An 18,064-nucleotide genomic window follows, 5' to 3' on the forward strand; every position below is an offset into this window, starting at 1 on the left:
CTCTCTTCTCTCTCCCTCTTTCTCTCTCTCTCTCTCTCTTTCTCTCTCTCTCTCTCTTTCTCCCCTCCTATCCTCTCCTTCCTCCCACAACCATGGCTTGAATGGTTCAAGCAAGTTGGCCCCAGGCACTGAAAATGGCTCCATGGCATCACCTTAGGTGCTGAAATAGCTCAGTTGCTGAGCAATGCAGCAATGGTCCCAGATGGACAAAGCATTTCCCCATAGAGGGCTTGCTGGGTATATCCCAGTCTGGGTGCATGCCGGAGTCTCTCTCTGCCTCCCTGCCTCTTGCCTCTCAATAAAAAATAAAAAAAGAAAAAAGAAAAAAACAAAAAAAGGAAAGATGCTAAGAGAATAATGATTTTTTTTTTTTACTCCACAGAGATACTTTTAGATGAAAATGGCTATCTTGTCTGTATATTGCTTGAAGATCACTCATAATAATTTGGCTGTGAGTATATTTGAAGTTAAGAAAACATTACTTTCTCTTTTTAGAAATTTTCTTCATGAAGTTCCAGAAAACTTCAAATATTATTTTGTTCTTGAAGGAAAGATTCAGATAAAAGACCGCAAAAAGGCAAAATATTTAACATGACTAGCTCAAGCTGACAAGTTCTGCACTTTTTATTTCTTTAATTTCTTTCAGTGTTGGTGTAGAATGAGGAAGAAACTTAATTAGAACAGGAAGTTTCAACAACATGAGGTAACACCCCTTATGAGGGATAAATGCTTCAAATTTTGCATCTTTTGCTTTCCATGATTAGTGAAAGGTGATTTGATATCTTCCCATGTCATCTATAGATGGAATAGCTTCAGAGAAAAGCAGGGCATAATAAAATATTCAAACGTATTTTAAATAAAATTATTTTGATAACAGTAACCCAATACACTCAAAAAGATTGGAAAAATAAAATTTCATGTTTTCCCCCCAAAATTAGCTACTAATTTAAAAGATGTCATTCTATATAATTAGAATTAGGAAAATATTGAATATTTAATCAATTCCTTCATTGGCACGCTTTATCTGATCTAATTTACTTCATCTCCCAGTTGTGAGTCAAGATCAAACATAAATTTACATTGCAGAAAATAGCTATCATATTTTATTATTCTGCCTAAACTCATAAATATTTAAAATATAAATAACTTCACCTTAAAGACCATCTATGAAATATACTACATAAGTATTGCAAATCGTAATAGAATACAAACCAAAGGAAACTAAGAATTACTGAATTTAAAATAAATGGATGTAAGCTAATTAACATATATTTGTTTCTTAGGAATTCTAAAAAAATGCTTCAAGTCCTTTGTGTGAAAAAGCACGGCATACACATGAATTTAAAGAACAAGCAATTAAGCAAAACTTATAGCAACAACTCTCTGAATATTGCCCACTCTCTTTGAATGGGAATGATAGGCAATGGTATGGAAAGTGCTTCCTGACTCTCCACGACTGGGAATGGCATTAAGAAAAAAAGAAAGACAAATCTTATAACATGTGAAAAAGGGGAAGGATTTTCTAATCAGAGCAGGAATTGCCTGAATGAGTGGAAATGCAAGTTGAACGATTTCATCTCGTTTGTTATATTATATGCTAGTGTTCCTAGTATGGCTGAGTTCGTTGTTCAGAGCTCCAAATCTGCACATCTCCTGCTATTTCTGCCTACACCAGGACGATGAGAAAAAGAAATACATCTGAGGTGCTCATATGCAAAGATATGAAAAATGAAGTGTAATACGGCCCCAAATAAATATAATTATTGTCACCGGAGGAGCCTGATACATCCTGTCATTTCCCTGATGGCAAACCAAAGCTGTGAATCAGACCTTCCCCTAAGAAAATACACTCTGAGCAACAGGAAGACTGTGCTTTACACTGTTACTGGGATAAAATAAAGTGTAGACCATTTAATGGTAATTGAAAATGGAAAATTTCTTATAAATCCGAAATGCATGCATTTACTGAAGATACATCAAGGGAGCAAGATAAGACAAATATATTCAAAGTGGGAAGATAATATGTTTATATTTAATATATTGTAGAAATTGTCCTGGGATGGTTCATCCCTGTAAACATGTGGCTCTTCTGATACTATCGTGATCCATTAAACTCAGTGATCTTCTGATTTAAGTCTGGTTTGCAGAGTTGAGAAAGGTTTTTAACTCACAGAAAAATTTCTGTAGGCTGAAAACGTTATTTTGGAAATGAGAAAAAAGAGTAGCTTGCTTAGTTGTGCTGTTTCTTCTTGTCCTGCTTTCTGACATTCCACTTAGACTTGGCAGGTACCATGCAATCTAAAATGCACTGGATATATGATACTATTTACTCTATTATGAACTGTAAAAAACATAGGAATATACAGCTACTCTCTTTGCAATAAAATATGGAAAAAAGGAGAAAAACAATAGAAATCACATATAAAATTCTATAAATTTGGTTTAGCACCTAGCACAAAACTGAGCACAAAGGGGCTACTTTATAGTAGTACTAATTATTAGATGCCCTTAATTACCATTTTGTGTAAGAATACATCATAATATAACTATATAAATATATTATTTGGTCTTAAACAAGCACCAAGAACTGGGAAAACTTCATCACAGTTTAGGGATCTCCAATATCAATATAAAGCATATATTCAAAAATTGAGAAAATAATATTATCCAGAAAAAGCAACTTTAAAAAGTTAGAAAGGAATATAAAATCTCTAAAGATTTTTAAGCTTCAAATTATATGCTTAGTTCACATATGGAATGATATTTTATACTTAGAAGCCTTATTTTGGATTGACTAGATTTAGGCCAAAAGCCAGAGGAATCTGTGAGTCAGCCCCTATCAGATCTTCCTGAGGAGAGCTATCATTAGCCAAGGTTGGAGTTTCACACGATGGTTTCGATAGTGGACTGATGGCATGCCTCTTCAATGTTTCTCATCTTGACAACAGCTGTAATATAACCTACTTCCCATGGCTGGTAAATACCTGAAATGTAAATTGTGATTAGCAGGCTGACAATAATACAACTAGGTCGGCAGGCTGATTACTTCCTGGAGGGAGCACAGCTGGGCTGTTGTCACTTCAGCAGAAATAATGAACAAGTGAGACAGTTATTGAGATAAACATTGTACTAATATAAGGTCAAGACTCTCAACTGCGTCTCAAGACTCTCACTCCCACTTACATAGATGACTACACTTAACTGACCACCTCTCTACCCTAATTGAAAATACTCACATTTGGCCCTGGCCAGTTGTCTGAGTGATAGAGCATTGGCTCAGAGTGTGGATGTCCTGGGTTCTATTCCCGGTCATGGCACACAGGAGAAAGGACCATCTGTTCTTCTCCACTCCTCCCTTTCTCCCCTCTCGCTCTCTCCCTCTCTTCCCCTACCGCAGCTATGGCTCTGTTAGAGAAAGATGGTCCCAGAAATTGAGGATGGTTCTATGGCCTCTACTCAGGAGCTAAAATAGCTCAGTTGCCGAGCAATGGAGCAATAGCCCCAGATGGGCAGAGCATAGAGGGTTTGCCAGGTGGATCTCAGTCGGGGCACATGCGAGAGTCTGTCTCTCTGCCTCCCTGCTTCTCTTTAATAAATACACACAAACATACATGCATGAGTGTGCACACACACATGCCTTGTAGCTTTTTAATAATTTGAGGACTAATAATTTAAAAATATAATGACAGGCTGTCCAACTTGAACAAGTCTAGGTGATATTACTTGGCACACGTCTTTGTGGCCATAACTCTTTAACTGCAATGCCAGAAATTTCCCCATCATTTTATATTTCTTCAATATCTTTCGGTTAGTGAGACATCTGTTTATTAAACAATTTTTAACTGCTGATATCCTTGTTTTAGGATCTTAATAGTCTTTCATATGTAAGTAGAAATTCAGCTCAAATAGTTTGTTTTCTTCAAGACCAACATGAATCGTTCATAAACTAATGAACATTCACTCAACTAAATTCTATTTCTGATGTGAAGCTCAGAAGAGGTGCACTGAATAAATGTGAGTGTTGACTGAGGAAGGGAAGAGGCAGATTGCCAACACTGGCAAACAGATTACTTTGTGGGTAGAAACGTGAGTAAGGGAGACTAGTTAGGTCAGAGGAAATGTTTTCAAGTTGTTAAGACAACATTTGAAACAATGCCCTGTGGGCATGTTTTGTTTGACCAAAGTAGCAGCAGGCAGTTTAGCCATATCTGCTATGACAGGTGAATTGGTTTGTTTCTGTTTGCAACAGAAAGACAGCAGTAAAAACAATGTGATGGTACCAGAAGAACAACAGATAAGTTTTCTGCACTTGCCAACAGTCTTATGTGATGAGTAATCGCCAAGATTACATTTTCCAGTCACAAGAACAATATGAGGGTGGGGTAGCAGTGGGAAAAGAACTGTGTTTTGGTAGATTTAGATATACTACAGACATTATAAAACCATGACAAGTTGTCGGGTTTTATAATACATATTTTATATGCCACTTTAAATCATTTTTGAATAAGATAAAATATGAATGAAAACAATTTTAAACTGTCATTGAGAACACGGTAAATATTTTATAAATGTCCCCATTAAAGAAATAGTGACTAGTCCTATGGCTGAGATCCGTTGAAAGAGAAAATAGTCCATATAGAAGACCCATAAACACCTAAATTGTCATTTCAATGTCAAATAACAACTATGACATACTTCTTCTGAATTCATATATTTTAGTCACATAGACTCTATTGAAATCAACTCTAATTTTTAAAATTCTGTATTCAAGGAGAGCTAAGCATTTTAAAAATAAATTAAAATATTTAAAAAATAAATTTTATTTCCCTTTTTTTCGACTCAGTAGAGATATTTTCGGATTAATTTATTGTCCTACTGTTAGTTTCTCATTTTGTGTCATGTAAAATCATGTGAATATAACTGAAGTTCATATGATCAATGTAGGAGTCCACTTTAGCAGCCAAAGTTGATTTGTATCAATACTACCCAGAAAATCTTGGGAGACATAAGATACAAAGGAAGATAAGTGATATTTTAATTAACTGATATTTGAAAATGAACAGTTCTTACTTAATTTTCAATCTCATGTTTATTTTTTTCTGTTTATTCTTATTTGCAAATTATTTGTAGCCCAACATTTTCCACACTTGATTAATTTTGTTTTATTAAAAAAGTATCCTCATGTGTAAGAATTGTTCCTCTGACATTTAGCATGAAACTTACAACCTGTAATTTCTTTACCAGAGCTTTTCTGTGACTACTGTGTAAGAGTTATCTAAAAAACTAATCCCCCAAGAGTGGATATGCAGAAGGAGTTACACCTGCACTTACCCATAACTGCCTGGTTTACCAGTATGTCTGCATAGGGCCCTGTTACATGACCTAGGCACAGCCAATTCTCATTTTCTAATTTATTCCTCAGTGATTTTCTCTAAGCCCACCTTACAGATATGTTCATTTTTAACTGAAAAATAGTCTATTGTATCTATTCTCTATGCCTTCCTTTCCAAGATGTTGTATCTCCAAATTGCATTGAGGAACTGACCCTTTTATAAATCAATAAAAAAAATCTTCCTTCCTTCCTTCCTTCCTTCCTTCCTTCCTTCCTTCCTTCCTTCCTTCCTTCCTTCCTTCCTTCCTCCCTCCCTCCCTCCCTTCCTTCTTTCCTTCCTTCCTTCCTCCCTCTCGTTCTTCTTTCCTTCTTTTCATCCTCCTTCCTTCCTATCTTCTTTCCTATCTTCCTCCCTTCTTTCTTTCTTCCTTCCTTCCTTCCTTCCTCTTTTCATCCTCCTTTCCTTTCTTTCCATTTTAAACTATCTGTATAATGCTTGCATGAACTATTGAGAGTTTAATGTATGTCACTATGTTATCATTTTACAGGTGAGAAAATAGAACATAGAATGGTTAGAATGTCTATCAAAATTTAACAGATGACAATTTAGTGTAAGTGCTTTGCTCTGCCAGTCAGTTATTCATTGATTAAGTCTATGTCTGCTGTCATTTAGAACTTGTGTTAAATAAAATGGAAGCTCTCAATTATTTATTCAAAGTAAAAGAGATAAAGCCATAAATAACCACTAACTAGAACAGATGAAGACACACAGTTTTAGCACTATAAAACATTTCAGGTAAAAGGCAACTTTCATTTTCAGTTTTAAGTGTCTAATAATTTTTTTTTATTTTTGTATTTTTCTGAAGCTGGAAACGGGGAGAGACAGTCAGACAGACTCCCGCATGCGCCCTACCTGGATCCACCCGGCACGCCCACCAGGGGGCGACGCTCTGCCCACCAGGGGGCGATGCTCTGCTCCTCCGGGACATCGCTCTATTGTGACCAGAGCCACTCTAGCGCCTGGGGCAGAGGCCAAGGAGCCATCCCCAGCGCCCGGGCCATCTTTGCTCCAATGGAGCCTTGGCTGCGGGAGGGGAAGAGAGAGAGAGGAAGGGGGGGGGGTGGTAGAGAAGCAAATGGGCGCTTCTTCTATGTGCCCTGGCCGGGAATCGAACCCGGGTCCCCCCACACGCCAGGCCGACGCTCTGCCACTGAGCCAACCGGCCAGGGCCAAGTGTCTAATAATTTAATTATCAACAAAGAAAATCTTTCAGTGCCAGGGTCATAGGCGCTAAAGTAAGCCACAAACACTTGAAATTAATTTAATGCCATTCGACGTCTGGAAAAATAAGTAATATACACATTTTACTTGCATACATATAATATTCATACAACTATAAGAAACATGTTTCTATGTCAAAGTAAACTCCATAATATTTAATAGCAATAACTTATGTTTCTGTTCTCCAAAATATGCTTAGCAATAAGCAGTTACAATATTTAATTCTGCTTTTTCCTAAAAAGATATAATTAATTCAATAAGACAAAATAATTTATATCTCTGACATTGGGACTGTATGACAGCCCCGAAAATAGTTGATTGATTTAATTACGAATGCTGTTGTATATATCACCTATTTCCTTAGAGCAATCCACTTTGAAATCTGTTATTTATAGTAAATCTTTGGCTTAAAAAAATCTTCATATTGCTAAAATGTTCCTTTTAGTGTCCTTCAATTTATGAACAAAATTTAAAAACATAGTCATTCTTATTACTGAATCTCATAAATAAATTGCTATTCAAGGTAAAAGCTAAATGTATATTAAAAGATCCCTGCAATGCTGACTAATGATATCTTTGGAAAATGTTAGCAATATTTTTACTAAATTGTAGAAGATTCATCACTTTCTTCAATTTTTAGAACCATCTAAGTTTGCTAACTAGTGCTTTGGTCCCCACAATAATTAAAAGGCTCCCCTCTATAAAATATAACATACATTTACATAATTGATATCTCTTTGAAGGATTATTCACCTTGATTAGTTCTATTAAAATAAAATGGCTAACAAATACAGCTATATTTGAAAAAATATATTCACTTAGTATTATACTTTTTGAATTTATTTTTAATTTTTTTTTGAGAGAGAGCCAGGAACATGGAGATGCTCTTATATGTGCCCTGACTGGGAAATCATATGTAATAATATACTTTTAATATATTAGTAAAATATTTTTTTCATTTATCTGTTCATGATACTTTTTCTTTTCTTAAACATCTGTTCTTAAATTGATGAGATAATTTTATTTGTCTTTTGTCGGTCACTATTTTAATGATTCTAATAATTTATTGCATGGAATTATTAGTGTTTGCTCCTCATCAAATTATATAAATATTAAAATTATTTTCAAAGAAACAGACTAAATGCTAAACACTATGAAAAATGATGCCCTATAATTTTATTTCAGTTATAAACTGTTTGACTCCAGATTAAAGTAATTTATTTTGTTAAAATATCAGGAGAACTTTAAAGTGATTGGCCAAAAATATATGAATAAGTCTTCTGAAAACAAAAAAGTCTTGTTAGATGCAGAATTTAATTACATAAAATATATTTCCATTTCTAAAGCTATTCTATAAATCCAAAAATAATAAATTATCATTTGAGTTGTACATGGATGAATTTCTTTTGTGATGTATAATAGACTGATACAACCCTTAAGGTAACCTGGATGGCCATAAATAGGTGTTGTGTTCTTGGAAACATGGTTGATATATTGCTATGTTCACATAACATTCACATACTTACGACACATATTCTGGATATGTGAAGAACCTATCTGCCCAGTTAAGCATTTGAGACATCTAAGAGGAAGCCATTAGCAGGCCTGGCAGGGTACTATTAGTTTCTTATCTTCTTCACTTTTACTTTCTATGTTCCCATTTCACTTGTGTGTCTTGTCATGCAACAGAACTAATTAACTAAAAGTTTAGTATGTTTTAAAAATTATAACCTCCTACGTCACTGATTTTCTCCATGCACATAGAGTTTGTTTTCCCTAATTTTAATTGATCTCTTCTTCTTTCTACTTTCTCAAAACACTCTACCTGTCACAATTCAGCATGCATTTTCAGTCTCTAAGGCATAACCACAATATTAAAATTCAAGTATGCAAAACATAATCAACTTCATTTTTTTTTCTCATTAGAAACATATAAATCAGTAAAACTTTAATTTAGCATTATGGCCAAGTTGTACATTATCCTCACAAAAGTGGAATGATTTTAAAATCAGATCTGCATTTCTTTGTTGTGTATTTCCCTTTGTTTTCGTTACTACTTGAACACAATGGCTTATCGTGTTGCTATACTCAACAAAGATCAGAAAGAATGAAAACCCTGAGCAGTATTTACTACCGTGTCTAAGGACATTTTCCCCTTTTTAAATTAGGTAATATCCTATTACAACCAGCTAATGTGCCTCTGTAAACAATTCTCTGTATAATCAGGTGTTCTATTTATTTAATTGATGCCTGTTGTCCTGATTAGAGTGGACAGGCAGGCTTACATAATGATGGTTGAGTTTGGTTCATGCTGAGGATTGGAAATCTTTGATCACTTGTCCCGCTTTACTCAATGTAAAAACTGCATACTGTGGTGTCCCAGTCACAAGATAGTGGAGATAAAATTTTATTATGCAGATCCTGATTTTAAGTTGGAATATATTTTTGACTAGTTTCACTTCTGACAAAAGTTGTTAGTTGGTTACAAAGAATGATTGTAAAATAAACTTTATAACAAGATGTCAATTTTTATTCCTTTCTAAGAATACAGACTACAATTTCAAGTGTTTTCATATTTTTTTAAAATAAAATTGTTTGCTCGCTCTCCTACTGTAGCTTGATGATTTCAGATAAGTAGGTAAGAAAAACAACAAAAAAGGTAACTGCATCAAAATATAGAGTTTTTGCACAGTGAAGGAAACTATCAACGTATTGAATAGAATAAGATATTTGTCAATGAAATATCCTATAAGGGGTTAATATCCAAAATATATTAGGAACCCTACAACTTAACACCAAAAAAAAAATTAACTCAATTAAAAATGGGCAGAAGATCTGAAAAGATATTTCTCCAAAGAGGACATATACATGGCTAACATATATGAAAAGATGCTGAATGTAACTAATCATTAAAGAAATGCAAATAACATCACAATTAGAAACACCTCACACCTTTCAGAATGGCTTTCATCAAGTGTTGACGAAGATGGGGAGAAAAGCAAACCCTTATGCACTGTAGTAGGATTGTAAAATGGTAAAGCCAATATGAAAAATAGTATGAATTTTCCTTAAAAATTAAGAAATAGAACTACCATATGACCCAGCAATTCCACTTCTGGGTATTTGTCCAAAGAAATTCAAAACACTAATTTGAAAAAAAAATGCATTCCTATGTTCATTTTTTGCAACATTATTTGTAAGATCCAATATATGGAGGCAACCAAAATTTCCATCAATAGTCAACTGGATAAAGAAGAAATTGTGCCTGACCAAGGGTTGGCACAATGGATAGAGCACTGGACTGGGACCTGGACAACCCTGGTTTGAAACCTTGAGGTCACAGGCTTGAGCACTGGCTCATCGGCTTGAGAGAGGGCTCACCAGCTTGAGCGTGGGGTTGCTGGTTTGAATGTGGGATCATATACATGACCACATAGTCGCTGGCTTGAGCAAGGGGTCACTTGCTCTGCTGTAGCCCCGTCCTGGTGAAGGCATATATGAGAAAGCAATCAATGAACAACTAAGGAAACTAAGAAACCAAAACAAAGAATTGATGCTTCTCATCTTTCTCCCTTCTTGCTTGTCTGTCCCTATCTGTCCTTTTCTCTATCTCTCTGTTACAAAAAAAAAAGAAATAAAAGAAGAAATGATGAATACATAGAATAGAATTTACAAAGACATAACAAAGAATAAAATCTTGCTATTTGCAAGTACATGGATAGACCTAGAGGGTATTATGTTAAGTGAAATAAGTCAAACAGAGAAATACATATAACATATGATTTTACTTATATGTGGAATCTAAAAAATAACTGAACAAACAAAACAAAAAATCTCATAGAGAACAAATTAATGGTAGCTAGATAGGCAGAAAATTAGGGTGTATAATGAGTGAAAAAGTTTAAAAGATCTCAAAAAGTACAAATTACCAGTTACAAAAATAGTCATGAAGATATAAAGTACAACTTAAAGAATATAATCAATAATATTATAATAATTATGTATGGTGTCAGATGGATACTAGGCTTATTGGGATGATAACTTTATAAGTTATATAGTTATCTAATCACTTTGTTGTACACCTGAAACTAATTTAATATTGTATGTCAACTTACTTGAAAAAAATAATTAATTTTAGAAATAAAATAATATTCAAAATAGAATAAGGAGTAGAGTCTCCAGACACACACACAAACAGAAGTGATGGCTTTACAAATAAAAATCAGTGATTTTCTCTCAGAAGGATAGGTTTGGTAAAATAAAAGCATTTCACTAGAGCGCCATAACATTGGCAAACTTGAGAATTTTTAACTTGTGTTAAAAATTCTCAAGTACCTGTGTCTATTTTGCTTATTAGTTCATTTTGTTCATTAGATTCCACACATGAGTGAAATCATTTGGTACTTGTCTTTCTCTGACTGGCTTATTTCACTTAGCATAATTATCAGAGCAGGCAGATGGCCATGGGGTGTGGCAGGTGGATTAGGGAAGGAGGCAGAGGGATAGAACAGAAAAGGACAAAAAACAATCTCATGAACACCGACAGCAGTGTGGTAATTGCTGGGAGGGGGAGTGTAGAGCAGGATATGAGAACATAAATAGTGATAGAGGAAGACTTGACTTGGAGGGGTGAGCACACAATACATTGTACAGAGATGTGTTGTAGAATTGGACATCTGAAACCTGTATAATTACATTAACTAGTTTCTTAATAAATTCAATAAAAAAATTCTCCAGCACCAAGTTCAATGAAATCTTTGAAAATTATGTCACCATATTCCAGTACAATATTATCGCTATTATTATATCTGATGATTATCAAAGACTCACAGACAATAAAGGTTGGGATTCATTTTGCCTCACTCGTTATCTTGTGAATGACTTCATTAAACAATGGTTTTCAAAACTTATTAAGAAACTTAAGTTGTAACATTTTCAGTGATAATGATTTCAGAACAGGCTATTTTACAGAGAAGATTTTATTAAGCATTTCTTATGGTAATATATTTCATCCTTATAAGCAAACAATTTTCTCCCATTTAAGCACTGGCATTTATTCTGCCCTCAAAAATCACAAAGAGTGAGTAAAATCCTTTGTCTCTCTTCTGTATTACAGTGATTCAAATATCTCAGATTGCTGTCTTTTTCTCAACTTGTTTTTCTTAGAGCAAACATTTTCTTGGATTCAGATATTTTTTAGAAGTGTATACATATATAGCAAAAAGAAATGAAAAAGCAGCTTAAGTTGTTAATAATCATTGATGTATTTCTTTTTGAATTAGAAACCTCCTTTAAAATTATGTAAGAAACCTGCACATAAAAAGTAATTGATCACATAATCATAACACTCCATGCTATTGAGTTAAAGCAAGTTCTTAGAATCTTTCTGAAGAGAAAGTTCCAGAAAGAAAAATAATTCAACATATGTCATTGCTAAAGACTATATCCCTGATTTAGCTTGGTGTCCATATTTTACACATGAGGAAATCATGTCTCAGGGAGGTTGAATGTGGTTTATTAGCAAACCTAAAACCAATAGCAATTTCTAAAATTTCTGGTCTTCTATATTCTGTATAAAGCTGGAAATTACTTCAACAACTCACTAGTCTAATCCCTCATTTTAGTGAATTGAGGTCTTGAGAGATAAAGTGATTAAATCTCCTGTATTTTACTCCTCTCTTTCTAAAATACTAAAAGGCAGAGAGAAAGATATTAAACTAAACTTGTTGCACATAGCATATATCTTTAATAACAGGAATAGACAAAGCAGATAGAGGTTTTCTGCTGTTAAAAATATTGCATATTATGTACAAGGCCCTGGCTGGTTGGTTCAGCTCAGTGGTAGAGCTTTGGCCTGGCATGTGGATGTTCCAGGTTTGATTCCTGGCCAGGGCACACAGGAGAAGCACCCATCTGCTTCTCCCCCCTTTCCCCTCCCACTTTCCCGCCTCCTCCTTCTCTCTCTCTCTCTCTCTCTCTCTCTCTCTCTCTCTCTCTGTCCTTCCTGCAGTCACGGCTCAATTGAAGCAAGTTAGCCCTGGGTACTGAGGATGGCTCCAGAGGCTTCATGCACAAAAACAAAACAAAAAGGCTCCGATTTCAATGGAGCAAGAGCCCTAGATGGGCAGAGCATAGCCCCCTACTGGGCTTGCTGGGTGAGTCCCTGTCAGGGTGCATGCAGGAGTCTGTCTCTGCCTCCCCTCCTCTCATTTAAAAATAAATAAATAATAAATAAATAAAAACGAAAAGAATACTACCTACAAATCTGATATATACTATATTTCCCCATTATAAGATGCTCCCATGTATAAGAAGCACCTTAATTCTGAGGCCTGAAATTTGAAAAAAATGTATTACATCGTTACTGAACTTAAGTTTTATTCATCATAAAATTCATACAACTCCTCATCAAGCTCGAAAAACTGGGATAGGCAAGTAAAAAAAATCTATAACCATTGTATAAGATACACCCAGTTTTTAGACCCCAAATTTTTTGAAAAAGGGTGCATCTTAAACATGGGGAAATACAGTAATCAAACACCTAGTGGGTATTGCTTTGAGAGTGGAATCTAAAGAAAGCAGAATAGGAGCATATATTCATATACCTTATAAAGAAACATTCAGTTGATTACAGAGAAAAAATTTATGTAGGCACCGGAGCTTTAGGGAATATAAAGTCCAGCACTTTAATTATCATATGGAAGACATTCATTAAGATTATATAGGTTCACGATATATGAAGTGCATTTGAAAATAAAAACGTTGGGTAGGGTCAGGAAAAAGGCATGTGGCATAACAGGCATTCTCTGCCAGCAAATTAAATAAGTTCCCCAGTTCCAGAAAAGGCCATCTATTCTGTGTAGGCACTCACTGAAAGTCAGATACGCAGGGCCTCCGAGAGAGTGCCATAATCTACTCATAACTAAGACTCACCAAGAGACATTGACAGCAATTTGGCATAAAGAAAGAACTCCCATAAATGAAGGATTTACTTTTCACTAACTTTTATTAGGGAAAGTCCGTATTGGACAGGGTATGCCCTACACAGCTTTCAATCTTATTTTGTGCAATTTTGACCTCCATGTAACATATGTGAGCCCATATTATTACTTAGTCATCAAAGTCTAATTTGCACTGAGAAGATAGTTTTGTTTTTCTTTTGTTCTCTTTCTCTTTTATTTCTCCTGATATTATCCACTTAAAGATATTTTTAGTGCCCAATTCGTAAGATCAGTGAATGGGCTTTGTAGAAAAATAACCTCAGTCACCAACTAAACCAATATATACATTCAATTAAAAATATAAAGGGGCCCTGGCCAGTTTGCTCAGTGGTAGAGCGTCGGCCTGGGATGCAGGAGTCCCGGGTTCGATTCCCAGCCAGAGCACACAGGAGAAGCGCCCATCTGCTGCTCCACCACTCCCCCTCTCCTTCCTCTCTGTCTCTATCTTCCCCTTCCACAGCCAAAGTTCCATTAGAGCAAAGTTGCCCTGGGCACTGAAGATGGCTCTGTGGCCTCTGCCTCAGGCGCTAGAATGGCCCTGGTTGCAATAGAGCAATGCCCCAGATGGGCAGAGCATCGCCCCCTGGTGGGCATGCCAGGTGGATCCCGGTCGGGCGCATGCGGGAGTCTGTCTGACTGCCTCCCCGTTTCCATCTTCAGAAAAGGAAGGAGATATATATATATATATATATATATATATATATATATATATATATATAAAGGAAAGACTGAAAATTATTTTTACCTTCATCTTTACTTTTATTTTAATGCTGTTATTTTTCTTTTTTGTATCCAATTGTGTGCATACTTACATTTATTTTATTTATATACTATACTATATACTGTTGAAACCAGATCTCTATTATATACTCAGATCAAAGCAATATGCCATTTTAAACAGTACCATTTTTTTTCTCTAAAGATATTTAAATGGATTTTCTGGGTTTTCAAACTAACCAAATATAAGAATATAAACTGCAGGAGCACATCCTGAATTCCTTGGTTTATTAAAAAAAAGCATTTTGCACTAAACGAATGCTGAAAGGATTAGCAACCAAGTAACAGAAAGGAGTTAGAAAGACCGGAGCAGTTAGCCCAGAAAAGAATTTATAGAAAGACATTGTCCATCTAGACAAAATGACAAAGTGTCTGTCTGAATTTAGATCTTGGAAGTATTTTATTTGGAAAAGGAATAGAACTTATTTTGTATTCCCCCCCAATGGGAAAACCCAGGATAAGTGGATTCAAGTTATCCAAGTAAAGAAGGCAGATATTTGATCCAATACAGGAAAAAGCTGGGAAGTTAAAGATGTTCCAAAATACAATGGGGCTACCTCTGCATTTTGTGTCAACAGAATTATTCAAGCAGAGATTCTTATAATGGCGACAAGAGATATATGCACAATCTAAGACTGGACTGTTGGACCATTACCTCTCTACCGAGTCTTAAAATCCCATGATTAATGCAATAAACATTTGTTGTATACTCCAAACATTCCCCATTTACAAACAGAGACATGAAATGATCTTTATGTTCACAGATTGATTGATGTATTCTGTGATTACCCTGGTGATCCTTCCCTGTCTCAATTGTATTCTCTAGGCACCTTTTTAGTTCTAAATACATAGTTCCAGATTAATGCTAAAGCCTTTATCTTGTTCTCAAAAGCACTGTTTCCACAGAAAGAAAAGTCCTAGAAAAATATAGTATTCACAAATCAATGTATCTTAATGTGACTTTTCTCTTTCCAGACATTTTACTTCAACGTATTTTCCAAAAATAATGGAAACATAAACTCATAAAGTTATTTTTCTCTAGCTACATTGATTTTTCCCCTCCATGTTTTATTTCATATTCTTTTAAAGTCCTCGCAGTCTCCATGGATTTTAATTATGTTTCCTTCAATATTCTTATTGCTTTTCCATTTATTCATTTTTCTAAAATATTTTTGTGGTTTTTTTCTCAAAGATTTTTTTCTTTTCTTTTCAGTTCATCCTCTTTTCCTCACCTATACTGTATTTCTCCACTTTTTTCTTGTATGTAAGCATATAAAACTCCTTTAACTATAGTACACATTTTCTTTGTAAATGTAAAAAATAACTTTTTCTGATTACCTTTCTTCAAAATTTTATAACATTTTGTTTAATTTCTTTATTTCCATATGAATAATAAGTATACCTATGGTTCTTTTGTACCACTAGACGATACATTTTATAAAAAAAATAAATTATTTTTATATTGTATATACAATTTTATACCTATTTGTTTTTTAAATACCAGTCTTAAGTTTGGGAAAAGTAATGAATTATTTTTATGATAGAATATATTGTCATCAGTGAAGCTAATAATAGCCAAGAGCCTGAGGTTAAAGGGAATCAAAACAGAGTAGAGGGAAATATGCACAAGGAGAAGGGTCCATATGAGGGTGGAAACTCTAAGTGACTGTTTGTAAACATTTATTCATTTCTTCAGTGATAAGTGAGTTATAAACACTATGGACATAGGAGAGAGAGTTCATAGAGATAAGATTGTGAGTCCCAACTTTGCTTGGGAGGATTCAGGAGATGCTACTTAAGGCTCACCCTACTGGAGTCAATTCTCAGTGATCCTAGCCACATTCTATTTTCCCATACCTCATTTTTTTTATCCATAAAATATGGGTAATAATAACTTCCAACTCAAGGCTCCTTTGTGAATGAATTACGATAATGGAGATAAAGCTCCCTAACACTGTGCCTGACTAACAGTAAATCTCAGTGCATGTTAGCTGTTTGTTGTCATTTTTTCTAACAGATCGGGGGGGAAAAAGACTCTTGCAATGGAGTGATCCAACTATGCAACGACCTGTGAACGTGAAAGATTGTATCAGTTGAGAAGGATGTAGAGGCCAAAGCACAGTGTGTATCCAGGATAAAAGCACAATATATAAACTAGAAACATGGGTAGAGAGAGGATCATGAAAGCCAACCAATGATTGCTGAGCTTCATTGTATCAGAGGCCACGTATTACTTAATAAAGAGTAATTATTCTGTCTTTAATTTTTAATGGTGGCATCAATGAAAATGCATGTAAATCAAAATGATTTGCTTTGTTTCTGTACACAAACAAATTGTCAGTATGCTAACATTTAAAAAAAATAACAGAGGCCCTGGCCGGTTGGCTCAGCGGTAGAGCGTCAGCCTGGCGTGCGGGGGACCCGGGTTCGATTCCCGGCCAGGGCACATAGAAGATGCGCCCATTTGCTTCTCTACCCCCCCCCCTCCTTTCTGTCTCTCTCTTCCCCTCCCGCAGCCAAGGCTCCATTGGAGCAAAGATGGCCCGGGCGCTGGGGATGGCTCCTTGGCCTCTGCCCCAGGCGCTAGAGTGGCTCTGGTCTCGGCAGAGCGACGCCCCGGAGGGGCAGAGCATCGCCCCCTGGTGGGCAGAGCGTCGCCCCTGGTGGGCGTGCCAGGTGGATCCCGGTCGGGCGCATGCGGGAGTCTGTCTGACTGTCTCTCCCGTTTCCAGCTTCAGAAAAAAAAAATAATTAAAAAAAATAATAACAGAATACTACTGCAATGTACATGCACACCTGTAGACACACTCACTGTTTTATTTTTCTAACAGACATGTGCCAATTCTCCTCCTAACCCAAAGGGAGTGTTTCAGTCCTGTCTCCAAGATCCTGAGAGTCACAGGAATGTAATGCAGAGCTTGACCCATCCTCAAAACAGGCCCCTGCAGGAACTAGAAGGACCAGTTTCTCTGGTGTAAAAGGAAATCAAGAATGTGGGTGTTTCTCTGTGACGACTGAGGGCTTATGTTTTATAGGTTACGACTGCTGCAGTTTGAGCCCTGAGGGACTAGCTCCTTTCAAAATGCAGTAGCCGAAAGCAGTCATCTTGACACTGCTAAAGGAAACCGTCCTGTGTCTCCCTCAAACACCACCCAGTGAGTTCAAAGAGAAAGTATTGCAGAGCGAGATGAGCATACAGTCAACTCTCACATCTGAATGGCATGGCTTGGTAGGGTCCTTAGATGTGTTAGAACTGGCTTATACCCAATTTCTATAACCAGATAAGTAAGCATTATAATTAATGTGCCTAAAATTCTGAGCAATGCTATTGAAAATCTAAATGTTATAATAATTAAATCTGAATTAAAATTCACATTTTTCAAAGGTATGATACATAACTTTTTGAAGAATGTTGAAAGTGGTATATTAAATAAACATACAGCTTTCCTTTCTTTCCTGTATAATTAGTTAAGAACACGCCATAGTACCTTTCTTTGAAAAGGATGTCGTTAATTATTCTGTACTCTTTACATTTAAAAAATAAATCTAAAACAGTAAGAAATTATGGAATGCAGAGCATACTGAAATATGTAAAGATATACTTGGGTTGAACAACTCTTCCAGTTCAGTAGGCTCTGTGTAGTGGGTAAATGAATCTTCTAAACGTAAAAG

General features: G+C 35.6%; 1 protein-coding gene across 6 annotated transcripts in view; it reads right to left on the reverse strand.

Annotated features, from left to right (window-relative positions):
- Window positions 1-18,064, reverse strand: part of PCDH7 (protocadherin 7) — a 421,790-nt gene that overhangs the window by 175,477 nt on the left and 228,249 nt on the right. The gene's annotated exons all lie outside the window — the stretch shown is intronic.

Source organism: Saccopteryx bilineata, chromosome 5 (genome assembly GCF_036850765.1).
Source record: "Saccopteryx bilineata isolate mSacBil1 chromosome 5, mSacBil1_pri_phased_curated, whole genome shotgun sequence".
Classification (NCBI taxonomy): Eukaryota; Metazoa; Chordata; class Mammalia; order Chiroptera; family Emballonuridae; genus Saccopteryx; species Saccopteryx bilineata.